This window comes from Lutzomyia longipalpis, chromosome 1 (genome assembly GCF_024334085.1).
Source record: "Lutzomyia longipalpis isolate SR_M1_2022 chromosome 1, ASM2433408v1".
Taxonomy (NCBI): domain Eukaryota; kingdom Metazoa; phylum Arthropoda; class Insecta; order Diptera; family Psychodidae; genus Lutzomyia; species Lutzomyia longipalpis.
The window spans coordinates 1,548,463-1,561,499 of NC_074707.1; positions in this window are offsets into that span (position 1 = coordinate 1,548,463).

Here is a 13,037-nt window from a genome sequence, read left to right on the forward strand (position 1 = left end):
AGAAATTTATATGGTCTTCTGCACGATTGTTTTCCTCTGAGTCTCCATCATGAGTGTATAAGATGATGTTGTGGTGTGTGAGGTAGGGAGAACGTGTCGCATTTATTCCAACAACATCACTCACATTGCTCGTCTTATCACACCCTCAGTGAGATGTTTCAGAAATAATGATGCACATTTCTAAAAAAAAAAAAGAAAAACTTAAAACGCGATTATGTGGGGAAGGAAGCATGTGAAAATACATATAGAGATTATATGTGAAGTTGTCTTATTTATAGAACTTCCATGAAACAGGAGCTCTGGGCAAATCCCAACGTGTCGTCTCAAACTATTCATCCAGTATGATGCGTGAATGGCAGACAATCACAGCAGTGAGATCCACAAATTGTCACACTACTGGATTATAACTCCCTCTTGCTACATACTCAATGAAACAGAGGCGTATAAAATCTCTAAAGTGCACCACGATTTTTGGCATGACTAACTAGAAACATAAAGAGTATTAAGACACATGGAGGATGTTCCTTGGTGAATTCATTTAATCCACCGTTGAGTATGTGGTTTCCGCAGTTGATTCCTCAAGGCATATGTCCCCCCAACCATTTTGGGATCAGATGAATGTCTACGCCCCAGGGTAAAAAAAAATAATTGAAGCCATCAATATACATAGACGAGCAACATAGTCCTTCACATGAGGCCAATGGAATATTCATACAACTTTTACTGTCGACATGGGGCCCTTTGTGAATGCTCGTGTGAATGCGTACTCGTCACAATTTCACGTTCTACCCTCGAAAAAAATTCCACCGGGACGAAAATTTTAATATTCACTTCCTTTCGAGAGTGCTGCAACGCGGGGGGTGGGGGAGACCGACATAATTTTTCAGATTGCCTGTTTTGGGGCAATAAAAACTTTACATACAGCTACCGGAACTCTCATCCACACAGTGAAATTTCCACCAATTTCCATCCAACTCACGTGTCCTGAGTGAAAATTATTTTGTTGAGAGATTGACGAAGCGACCCTCAGCTAATTTACTTTTAGCTCAGCGTGAAAAGGTCTCATTTTGCACACAAACTCAACGTTTCACACTGAAAAGTATATATACCTTAAAAGGCCAGGATGGCCAACAACAACAACAACAAAAATGCTCCTTTATGCCACGTATTGCTCCATATATTTCACCGCTAATTTATCGGTAGGTATATATGGGGCTTTTTTGAGTATTTCTCACTCAATTTGCTCTGCTAGTAAGTCTCCATTGAATAACTTTGTATTATATCAAAGAATACCCCCTCTTCAGTTTCTTCGTCTTTTTAGGGCTTTCATGACGATCAATCTTGAAATTATTAAAAGAAAGTTTTTTTTTAATCTCAAAAAGTGTTTTAAAAAATCATTTCTTCGTGAAAAGTTCTTTGCGCCAATTTGTAAAGAAATTAACTTGATTGTAATGAAGGAGAAATTCATATAAAAGCACCATAATTTTGCAATTATGTACATTTTCCCGTTCGTGAATTTCCCTGTGGGGGACTTTATTGCGGTTAAATTATTTCTTTATTTGCAATCAAAGAAAAATGAAAGAGAAAAAAATAGAAATAAAAATCCATTCAAAGAATTTTCTTTAAATTTTTGTGAATCAAGAACAGGTGGTCTAACGGAATTTCCTTTCAAAGAAAAAATAAATTTATTTCAGTTATAAAAAGCATTTAGTGGTAATTGACAGTAATCCTTAAGAATCGTTTTGCAAAATGAAAGTTAAAGAGAGAAAACTATAAGACAAATTACACTAATTCCCTCATTCTTCCTCATTTTGTTCTTTTTAGCATTCTTCAATGAGCTTTATTTTACAAAGCAAAAAGAAAAGCACCCAATTTTCTTAAAAGTCATACGAAAGACGACATAGTCTTGCATTTTTTAAAAGTTCATAGCGTTGAGGAAAATTTCCATTTCCTGAATAACCAGAAGGATATTTTCCGCGGTATAAAAGTTCTTAGAAAACATTTTCCACAACAGGTTATTACCACAAAAAAGGTGAATGAAAGTTTTCTCAGGCTTTCACTTCCTTTAATTAAAGTCACCCTCCATATAAAGTTATGTACATAGAATGTATGTGTACGTACATATATTTCATAAAGAGGAAAATTAATCAATGTAAAAGTTGGAGTTTATCTTGATCGTGGCCTGAATTCTGTAAACATACCACATGGTAAATGAATATCATGGAAGGGATTTAGAGTTAATTAAGTTGTACTGTAGTACACACATCATCAGGCTTCGAATTTCTTCTTCAAACTTTCGACCACTTCCGTGTTTTCCGATAACTAATACACTTTCCTTTTATGCCAGAGTTTATTTTCTTATGGATTCATAAAATCAACCACAAAATACATAAATTCACCAACATATTGAAAATTCTTCTCATTTATGTTGCAAAATCATCTGGTTTTAAAATATTTTAATTAAATATTTAAATTTCTATGAGTTTTCTATCTATTTTTTTAACACATGTTTAGTGGAATACAATAAATATATCGCATAAATTTTGAACATTTTGCGCCATGTATTGTACAATGTTAAATTTTATCGGATTTAACCATAAACATGCTGCCTATCTGAAATATTTATTGAGGTAAAAAAGGATATACAGAGAAAATTTAAACAAAATTCCTATAACAAAAAAATTATAATTTTAAATTGAGATAAAATAAATTAATTTCTGAATAATAAATAAATTGATGGGTTGAATAATTTCATATTTGTTAAGATAAACAATTTTTTTATGTTTCAAATCAGTTTTAAAAAATATTTTGATAGAAATTTTATGCTTTATTTATTTTTTTTTTATGGAAAACTTCTCTCTACATAACTTTGAAAAGAAATGTAGATTTTTCACGTTTATAGGCCCCTTAGTGTGTGGAAAAAATTCACCTCTGAAACCCAAAAAAGATATAGGGGTAACTGGGGTAAAATGGTGAATTTGAAAAAAAAAATAAATAAAAATTAATAACTCAAGAAGCAGTGAGAGCTAATCTGTCTAATTTTGTCAGTAGTTGCACTTTATACTCCTGCCTAAGCCTAGAAAGTTTCATATAATAATTGATTCAATATTTTGGCTTTTATTTGAAAAACAAATTTTTCGAACCTCAAAGTTACTCTGAGCACTCAACTAAAAATTCAGTTTTGGCGAAATTCTCTGCAATATTTTTGATCCAAATGCATTTTGAGACATTGCTAAACACGAATCTAATCTGAATTTTCCGAAAAACTTTTCCGAGTTTTCCTGTAGAATACTGATAGAAAAAAGTACCCTTTGGGGCAAAATGGTGAATATGGTGTTTTTTTTTAAATAACTTTTTAAATTTTTGAAAAAATAATTTCCCTTAATTAGTATAACTATTATATACAATTTGGGATGTTTAATCACTTACTATTACCAATTTTTATAAACTAACTAACTTTTTTATAATTAACCGTTTTACCCCAGGATTTTTGGAACAGGCAAATTTGGAAGGGTTTGGAAAATGGCCTGAAAAAGCATTTTCCCGTTGAGATAGAGAAAAATCGTCTGAGACAAAGTTGTAGCCCGGAAAATTTCCTTTAAGATAGCTCTCATGGGAAATCTCAAATGTTTCCATGGAACTCAGAAAAAATTATCTCCCAAAAATTCACCGAATTATCCCAGTTTCCCCTACCTAATAAAAAATTTAATTTATGTCACAAAACATTAAAATGCTGTGCTATTTTATATGTGAAAAAAATCACAGCTAAACAATTTATGAACACACTCGTGTTACATAAATTTTTTTAGATATAGGAACATTATGCTGAAATTTATCGCCTAATGTTGGGCACATTTTTCACGTCATTGATTGATTTTTGGGAACTTTTACGCGATGAGGAGCAATGAGATGCAAATCGAACGGGAATTTTGGGAGGTGTTGAAGTGTACTCGAGGGGAAGTGATATAAAATGGAAAATTCAAACATATAAAACATTCATGCGATGGTAGGATGATATGGGGGAGTGATACAAATGTGAATATTTTATCAAATTCCCATTATCTCTCACTCATTGTTGAGCACCAACATGTAGGTACACCATATCCGTACTCTGGGGAGGTGCTGTAATGGAAAATCACCCATCTACCCAAATGCTCATATGGGTCAAATTGATTCAATCCAAAACACACACACACATGTCAGGGTCAAGATGTGGTTTGTTTCACAACCAAGATTTTCACAGTGGTTCACCGCAGAGTTTCCATTTGCAGGATCACTTTCCCATATCATTTTCACAAGTTTCTCCCAAGTGGTGAACGGCTGATATGGATGGCATATATACAATGATAAATCTTCTATGTCAACGCCTTCAACGCACAGGAAATACATACATATAGAGTTGAAGAAAAAAAATCATAAAGAAAGCTAAACTTAATTTACAAAGTTCAAAAGAGAAGAGCTTTCATTGAAAATTTTTATCCTTTCATTGTTAAAAATATTTCAGCTCTTTTAACTGAATATTTCGGTCTCGATTTACTTTGGTCAAAAATTTGGTTATTTTATTCAGCGATTCAGCGAGAGTATTTTGACTAATTTATTTGGTCAAAGATATTTTTTTTCATCGATTTTGACCTATTCAAACGGTTGAAACACTCCCGTTAGGTGATTTAACTGAATTATTTAGTCAATTTCATTGAAGTATTTCGATCATTTCGACCAATTTAAATTCGAATTATAATGTCAAAGCGGTCTTGTAATGTCATTTAACTGAATTATTCAGTCAATTTTACTATAGCATTTCAGTCGTTTAGACGAAATTAAATGATTTAAGCACTCACGCAATAACTGAATTATTTTGTCAATTTTACTGAAATTCATCAATCGTTTTGACCAAATCAAATGGTTGAAACACTCCGGTTAGGTGATTTAACTGAATTATTTAGTCAATTTCACAAAAGTATTTCGGTCATTTCGACCAATTCAAAAGGTTGAAGCGATCTTGTAGTGTTATTTAATTGAATTATTTAGTCAATTTTACTAAAGCATTTCAGTCGTTAAGGCGAAATTAAATGGTGAAAACATTTTCCGGAATGAAATTCAACTAATTCATTGTGTCAATTCAATAAATATTTTTGTCTTTTTGGCCAATTCATATGGTGGAAGATCGGAACTGAAACATTTGGTCTTTTGTCCTTTGACGAATTAATATAGTGGAAGATCGGGACTGAATTATTTGGTCTCAATCTTCCTCTAAGGTACTTCAGTCTTTTTGACCATTTATATCGTCGTTTTCATTCTTTCGATGATTAACTTCAGTCGTTGAAATTATACGGTGCGTTATTGTGTAAAAAGTACCTAAATAAAATAAATCTAATAACTTCAGTCAATTTATCTTAATCAATTAGTTATAAATACTGAAATAATTTGGCTAAAATGCAATATTGCAGATTGCTTTGGTCATTTAGACCATTTTTTTTCTAAGAGTGTACACAGAGCTGACGAATAATTATATCCTTTAAAAAAACATATTAAATTCAACGATGAAAAGCACACATCTCTGGGGAAAATCCAATATATATTTTTCATTTCGTTGAAAAATGTAATCCATTTTCCGAGAAGTCCCTTCATACTACAGCATAACATACATATCTCATTGGGAAAACTTTATAAGAGAGAAAAAGTTAATATTCGTACATGAGTTTTATGCGCGCACGAAAACTTAAAACAATTAATTACTGTCGCAAAATTATTGGAGAAAATTCATTCTCTTTACAGAACACTCATAAATAATTTCCCAACATTTGCATGCATGTTGCAAAAGGGAAAACATTACGTATTTGCTTGAGGAAAACTACGAAAATGTATTAGAATTTATTATTTCATGGTATCGTGCTAAAAATTCTCCTCAAGTTTTTTGGTGCAATACATTCAATTGGAACTTTTGTGCAAAATGTATTCTCTCACAGATTTTCTTATTTTTTTATTACAAAAAAAAAAATTCACAAAATTTCGTGACTTCACTGCGAAATGTTTGCTTCCTCAATAGCAATTTCTTTTCAATGGACGCTTTCACCTTTCCAATCAAAATTGCTCTACACATTGCACCGAGAATATCTCTCAATGCACGAAAACTCCTAAACGTAAATTGGATGCTCACCCCTATTTGGGACGTAGGAATTTACCAGCCAGTGCAGAGTGGTGTAAAGACATAAAAGAACTATATAGTACGATGATCATTCCAGGAAGAAATCGGTGTAGCAAATATGGGAGCTTTCGTAATATCGCTCAATGAGGTAGAAGATTTTCCATTTGCAGTCTCATCGCAAAAGGAGCGGAAGCACACACATACCCAGCACTAAGAGGAGAGAATGATAAGGGAATAAGTGAAAATTTCCTCATTTGCTGAATCATTCCCATGCGGTATTTGTGGGTACCACGGTGAAGGATACTCCATGTGAGTTAAGTCTCTTGTGGGTTCTGCTTAGAATATTTCATTGAGAGATGATATTTTTGGAAGAGGCGCGCGCGAGCATTCTCTGCAGATCGTGATTTATGGTTGTGTTCTGTGTGTCTTAATTGATTTCAAGCCCCCACGTTTTTGCCTTTTCTGCGGCCTAAACTTGGGTCGACCAGAGACATTCATTGCCAAGCAGGAGAAGAGTGGAGAAAAAAACGAGGAGTATAATTTTCCCGGCAAAGCGCGTTGGAAATACAACTCCAACGTGCACCACTGCCATTAATTTCAATCAGGTTAATCTGAAATGAACACAAAATGTGGAGACTTTTCCAGCATCTCCACACTCATTTTTCTTTCAACTTTTCCACCTCGTCCCCCTTCATTACTCCGCCATTCCTCTGCGTCTTGGAAAATTATCGTCATCCACAGAGCAAATTGTGAACAACTTCCGTGTTATTCACCATCATCCTGTCCCTCCGACACGGCATCATCTCCCCAAATCGACATACAGATACATCTTGTAATTTAATTAAAATTGAACAGTGTTTATCTTACCAAGAAGATTTATGGGCATTTATGAGATACATCGTGAGTATAGCTTATTGGGTTTGTCATCCTTCATGAAAGATCAAAACACACCAAGGTTTTGCATCTTAATCCATCCATGCGAGATGTGCTATGAGTATTGGAAGTGAATGAGTTGATTAAAAAAAAATTCAAAGATTTAGCGCCGTTTGTATGTAGCAATTTATCAAATAAGTAGCAGCATAAATATAGAAATGCAACACGAGAGTCAGTTCAGATAGTTTTATAGCTCAAACTCACAGAAACGTGACAAGGAAATACGAAAGGAAAAGGTAAGAAAATGTATTTTATGTAAGAAAATACGTTTTTCTCAGAATGGAAAATAAATTTAAATCCTTCTTCGTGATTGTGTCTTCTTTCATTTGCTTCTTACTCTATATTAAAACTCATTCAGTTAGTTGAGAAAATTACACGACGATGGTCAATTTTCAAAGGATGTTAATTAGGGAATTTTCACCTTTCCTTCAGTTTTGGAAAATAAAGAAAATATTTCATTTATTGCATTTATTTGATTTTTCAACTCAAGAGAAATGAAACTTTTCCTCTGACCTCATTTTCAGCAAATCTATTATGTAAATATGTTTCGAATTTAGCATAGGAAAAATATTAATCATTCAGTATGAACTTCACGTAGTCAGAAATCCATGACAAATGCACTCTTGCAGTTCGTTGTGTAAGATATTTGACTACACAGCATCATTCAGAGCAAGGGGTGTTTATCTGAATGAAAATATTCGGATTATTCGCCAAAGAAATCAAAATATTCAGCAGACGAACATTTCTTTTTTTTAGTCAGAGACTGAGGAGTAAAAGCCGAAAGAGTACTAAATTCTAGACTAGCCATAGAACCGAAATTCAATTTAGTACATTATAGGCTTGGATTTAGTACTTTTTTTCCATTGTATTCAGTATACTTTTTCAGTTAGAATTTCTGCTTAAATTTAGTACTTTTTCCGATTGATATCAGAACATTTTCAGTTAAAATTTAGTATGTTTTCTGCTAGGATTTAGTATTTAGTAGTTTTTCGGCTTCAATTTATTACTTTGGCTAGATTTTTAGTATTTTTTGAAAATTCAATCTTAAGAAGTTAATTCAAAAATTAAAAGTACTAAACATACTAAATTGTAGCTAAAAGTTTAGTGAAATCTAACTGAAAAAGCTCTGAATTCAATCGGAAGAAGTACTAAATTTAAGCAGAACAAGTACTAAATTCAAGGCGAATAAGTACTAAATTCGATCCTAAAAAGTACTTTAAAAACAGTAAATTCAAACCGAGAAAGTGGTAAATTCATGCCGAAGGAGTACTAAATTTTAGCTGAAAATGAGAATAAGCAGATCTTTGGAAATATTGTCATTATTCGTTAACCCTTTAAGGTCCATTGGGTGTCATACGCTGACGCAAAGGCTAGATTTTAAAAATGTAACATTTTGTATAGTTATTTTATGAATATTTAGTCCAAATTAGTACAAGACTATGCCTTTAAAATCCTTGATTAATTATGACTACAAAGGGACATTCCCAAAAACTCATAGGATCAGGAAGGACGAAAAAGCGTAAACTGTGTTCGGATTTTTTGCCAAAAATGTCTTATTTGAGCTCAAAGGAACCCTCAAAAATTATTTTTAATTTCATCAGCTCGCTAGATTGATCGCGAACCTGAAAAGGTTAATCTTCGGATTATTCACCAAAACAGTTAAAATATACCGCAGATAAACACCCCTTGAGTTAGAGTAAAATGGAACATTTTTTACTCTATTTTATTTAAGAAGAAAAAAAAGCTAAAACAACGCACAACAATTTTGTGAATTGAGTTAGAAAATATTCAAAATATGTAAAAGTTCATGTTAGTGGTACTTTTTTTTTAACATTTGTCGCTTTTTTTTTGAGAATGCATTTTATAGCTGCCATGGGGTATTTTTGGGCACAACCAACCAACGAATTCCCCAACACACATAGTGTGACGAACAGATCACTCATGCAGACGGAAGGTCTCCTCCCCTTTCTACTCCCTTCTGACACTGCGCTGGGGAATGCTATAGACGCGCGAATGGGAGCGAGATTGAGCACTCTGGAGAACCCATGAGGAGGAACAATGACAACACAGCAGATTGTGTTAAACAAAATTTATCGCATCTCTTGTATGCCCTCTTTGGTGTCCCCCCACGTTGGCACATGGGACGCTCCAAATGTGGATATTTTTGGTCTCACATCAGACACATACATTCACCATAAGCCAGGGGGCTGAGTTATGGAAATGAACCCATTATAAATTCATAATCTAGTTTGGTTATTAAATTTTCCACCACCCCTACAGAAACATCAATGTTGATGCACAATACTCCGCGGAAAATACATTATTTATTGCCTAGCAATATATAGGAAAATTTTCTTTGGTCTCTCAGCCACTTTTCACAGCAACCTCCCTAAGCTGTTAGACTCCAACCATTTATTACTTCATCACTTTTTATAAGAGTTGATCCAAAAAAATAATTTAGTTTTTCCTCTTCTTGGTTCTTTTGCATATATTTTGCTATATATAAACACAATTAAGATGCTGGAGGAAAGAGGATAGCTGGCTATTAAAAAAAATCAATTTAAAAGAAACGAATCCTGATTAAACAATTAATTCAGAGGAATAATAAAAAAAAAGGATCTTATCTAGAAACTGACAGAGATTCCACCCTCTGTGTCTTAGGAAGGACATCATTTTTTTAATTTGTCCTTCGTCGGAGAGGGCAAAAATTTAAATATCGTCCTACCACAGCGCTTCTGACATTGCTGTAATTTATCACTTTCATTTCCCGCCTTTTTAGCCAATATTCCACAGCAGTAAATTTTTGCCCTTGTCCCTCTTATAAAGAAAGTTCAATGAAAAGGAATTGAGAGAGAGTAAAATTTTCTTCTTCATCTCTTTATCAAACTTATGGTTAACAACCGCGAATACCCTTTTGCATTATTTTCCATGAAAAAAAGTGGCAACAAAGTACATATAAAGTCTCCAGAGCAGTCGTAAATAAAGATGCGTAATTTGATGTATGGCTGGCGCGTTTGCAAACGAACGAGGGGGTGTGTAAAAACACGCAAATTGCGCCATTTTTAGCACAATTGAAATTAATTATGATGTAGATTACAAATTAAGTATCCCTTCAGTGTGGAGATAGAATGCATTGCGGTGTGGGGCGGGCAACAATTACAATATGATATGCCCCATTAATGGTCAGTGGCATTTAGCATGTATTATGTACTATGGTTAAATGTAATTCCAAGTTGGGGACTTGTCTCGTGAATTTCAATTTGTTGCAACTCTCACGCACTAATTGCGGGTATTTCAGATGATTATTAACCACATCCAGATAATTATGCAAAGCTGTAAATCATCCTAAAATGCGCCATATATTGAATAAATGATCAATGCATACAATGTAAACTAAAATGCAAATTTATCCTACGGTTGTACCTACATAAAATTATTTATTTAAATGTTGCCCATAATACGTACTCAGAGATCGTATTTGATCCTGCTGTACAAGTACTTAACAGAGACATTACTATGCATAATTCACATGAAAATGTTCACCCAGGTAAAATTATTACCTATTTATTACACTATAGGTAATTAGGAAGTGATAAAATTGATTATTTCTCAAAGCACGATAGATCAAGGAAGGCAGGAAAAATTATCCTTTATTAATTTATTAATTTTCAAATATTTTCTGACCCTTAAAAGTTTTTTTTTGTGTTTACAAAAAATGATAAATTCCATTAAATAAAAATCCAATTCAAACCAAAATATTTGAGTTTCCTCTCAAAGAATCTAATATTTTTTTCCATCTCTTCAAATCAACAAAATTCATTCAACTGAATAAAAATCGCCCCCATCATCAAAGTTTAATATTTTCAGAGAGATTTTCAAACAAATATTCTGCGCTTTATTGCACTTTGTACAATATTTGATTTTCTCTCAATAAATATTTCTTGACTTTTAACTGCAATTTTTTTGCTTTTGCTCTCAAATATTTATTGAGGAAACTTTACGATATTATATATTTTTTGTTACTTCCAATTAAATTGAATATGTTATTGTTAAGTCATTTGTATTCGTTAAATTCTTTTGATTTTTTCTCTCTCTTCAATTTTAAATTGAATTTTATAGGAGATTCTAAGTGTTTCGTTCATTTGATAATTTTCTTTTATTACATCAGAACTTTTATTGGGAGGTATACACGACTGCAATATAAAACAGGGTTGTTCAATAAATTGCATTCCCCTGATGTACGCTACATTTCATCATATAAAATGCAACACACCGCAACTCATTCACCTAATGTATCGCATTAAACTTGTCATTAACCCAAATGGTTGCCAATAAAGTTTCACGAGGGAGTCGAAATTCAAGATTTTCAATTTCATTCCGAATGGTGTGAAATTGAATGATGATACGCTATTGGGAAATTCGTGAGTGGAAGGGGAAGGGGAGGGGATTTTAAAAGAATAGGATTCCTTCAAATCGATAAGCAATTTAGCAATAAACGAATTCGGGTCAATAGCTCACAAGAAACGTGTGGAAAAGTCGATTAATCATTATTGGGTAGGTATAGTATAAAGGGAAAATCAAGAGGAAATCTCACTTGTTCATTTTCACAAATGTGAGAAATCCTTCCGAGAGATTCGCGAAAGGAGGATCAAGTGGCATTTCTTCAGCTTATGGCTTTCTCACATACCCCGCATCCAGTTTTCTTTTTTTTTTTTTGCCATCAGGAGGACCCACTCATTCTCTCTATTACATCCACCAAATTCCCCCTTTCTGATACTCCTTACCATGTATGTGTGACTCCTATAAATGCCGGGAGCTGGAGGTAAAGTTACAAAAGAAAAATGATGCGAATCGACATCCAATCCGGAAGCAATCGCGCAAGGGACACGCGTAGGCGCCAAAGTAATTGATGGAGGCTCCCTGCAAGGGCCCCGAAGGATGTTTCGAGAGAGAGAAAAAAAATGTATACGCCATTGTCGATGGTCAGGGAAGCCTTTGAATATCATCCAACCTCATTAATCATTATTCCTCACTGCTCGCGTGTAAATATCGTGACCATCATCTGAAAGAGCGTCAGGCAGAATTAATGTGGGGTGAACCACCCCATCCCATATTTAGCCCGCCGCTACGAAACGCGGGGGTGGTTACACGAGAACAGTACACACAAATGGATGGTGGGAGCGTAAAGCTAGAAAAGCGGATTTCCGCCTAATTAAAGAGAAATCCGACAGTATAAATCTGAATGATCGAATAGTCGGAAATTCCAATTTACTTCTTGATTAATTTCAAGTGTATTTATTTTTCTCGTTCAATTAAAAATAAAATTTACAAAGAACATTGCTTGGGGAGGAGGGATCAAAGGGCAATCAAGAAGCAATTTGAAATGAATGGAAATAAAATCAAGTTACTGCAAGTTAAAAATTTACGTAAAGTAAAATGTAACGACATTTTCCTTAAATTGAATTTAAAAAAAAGTTCAAGTAAAAGCTCCCATCGCTCCCATCTGACTCTTGAGAATTTTCTCGGGTATTTGAGTGATATTTTCCGGCTAAAATTTCAACCCATCAATCCCTTCTCACTTCTGTGACACTGAAAAGTGTTGCGAAATTTTTACCGGGGGGAACGGCGTGGGGGCAAGAGGAAAGTTTCCGGTACATTTGTGATTGTATTTCCCTGCCATCCCTTGAGATGGATATTTTCCTTTCACCTCTCCCTTGAAAAAAGGGAAAGAAAGGGATACATTTCTTTGCAATTCTTTGAGTGTTTTTTTCGTGCATGAAAAATCATGTCCCATATTCAGGGGTAATGCGAGGAAAATTGATTAATCTCCTCAATTATCGCTTTGGAGATTAAGTTTGTTAATTGAAAATGAGGATTTAAAATTATCTCAAATCTCCGGAATTGATTTCAATCACGTCCACTTTAAGTGCGGTAATCCACGGGATTTATAATGAGATAT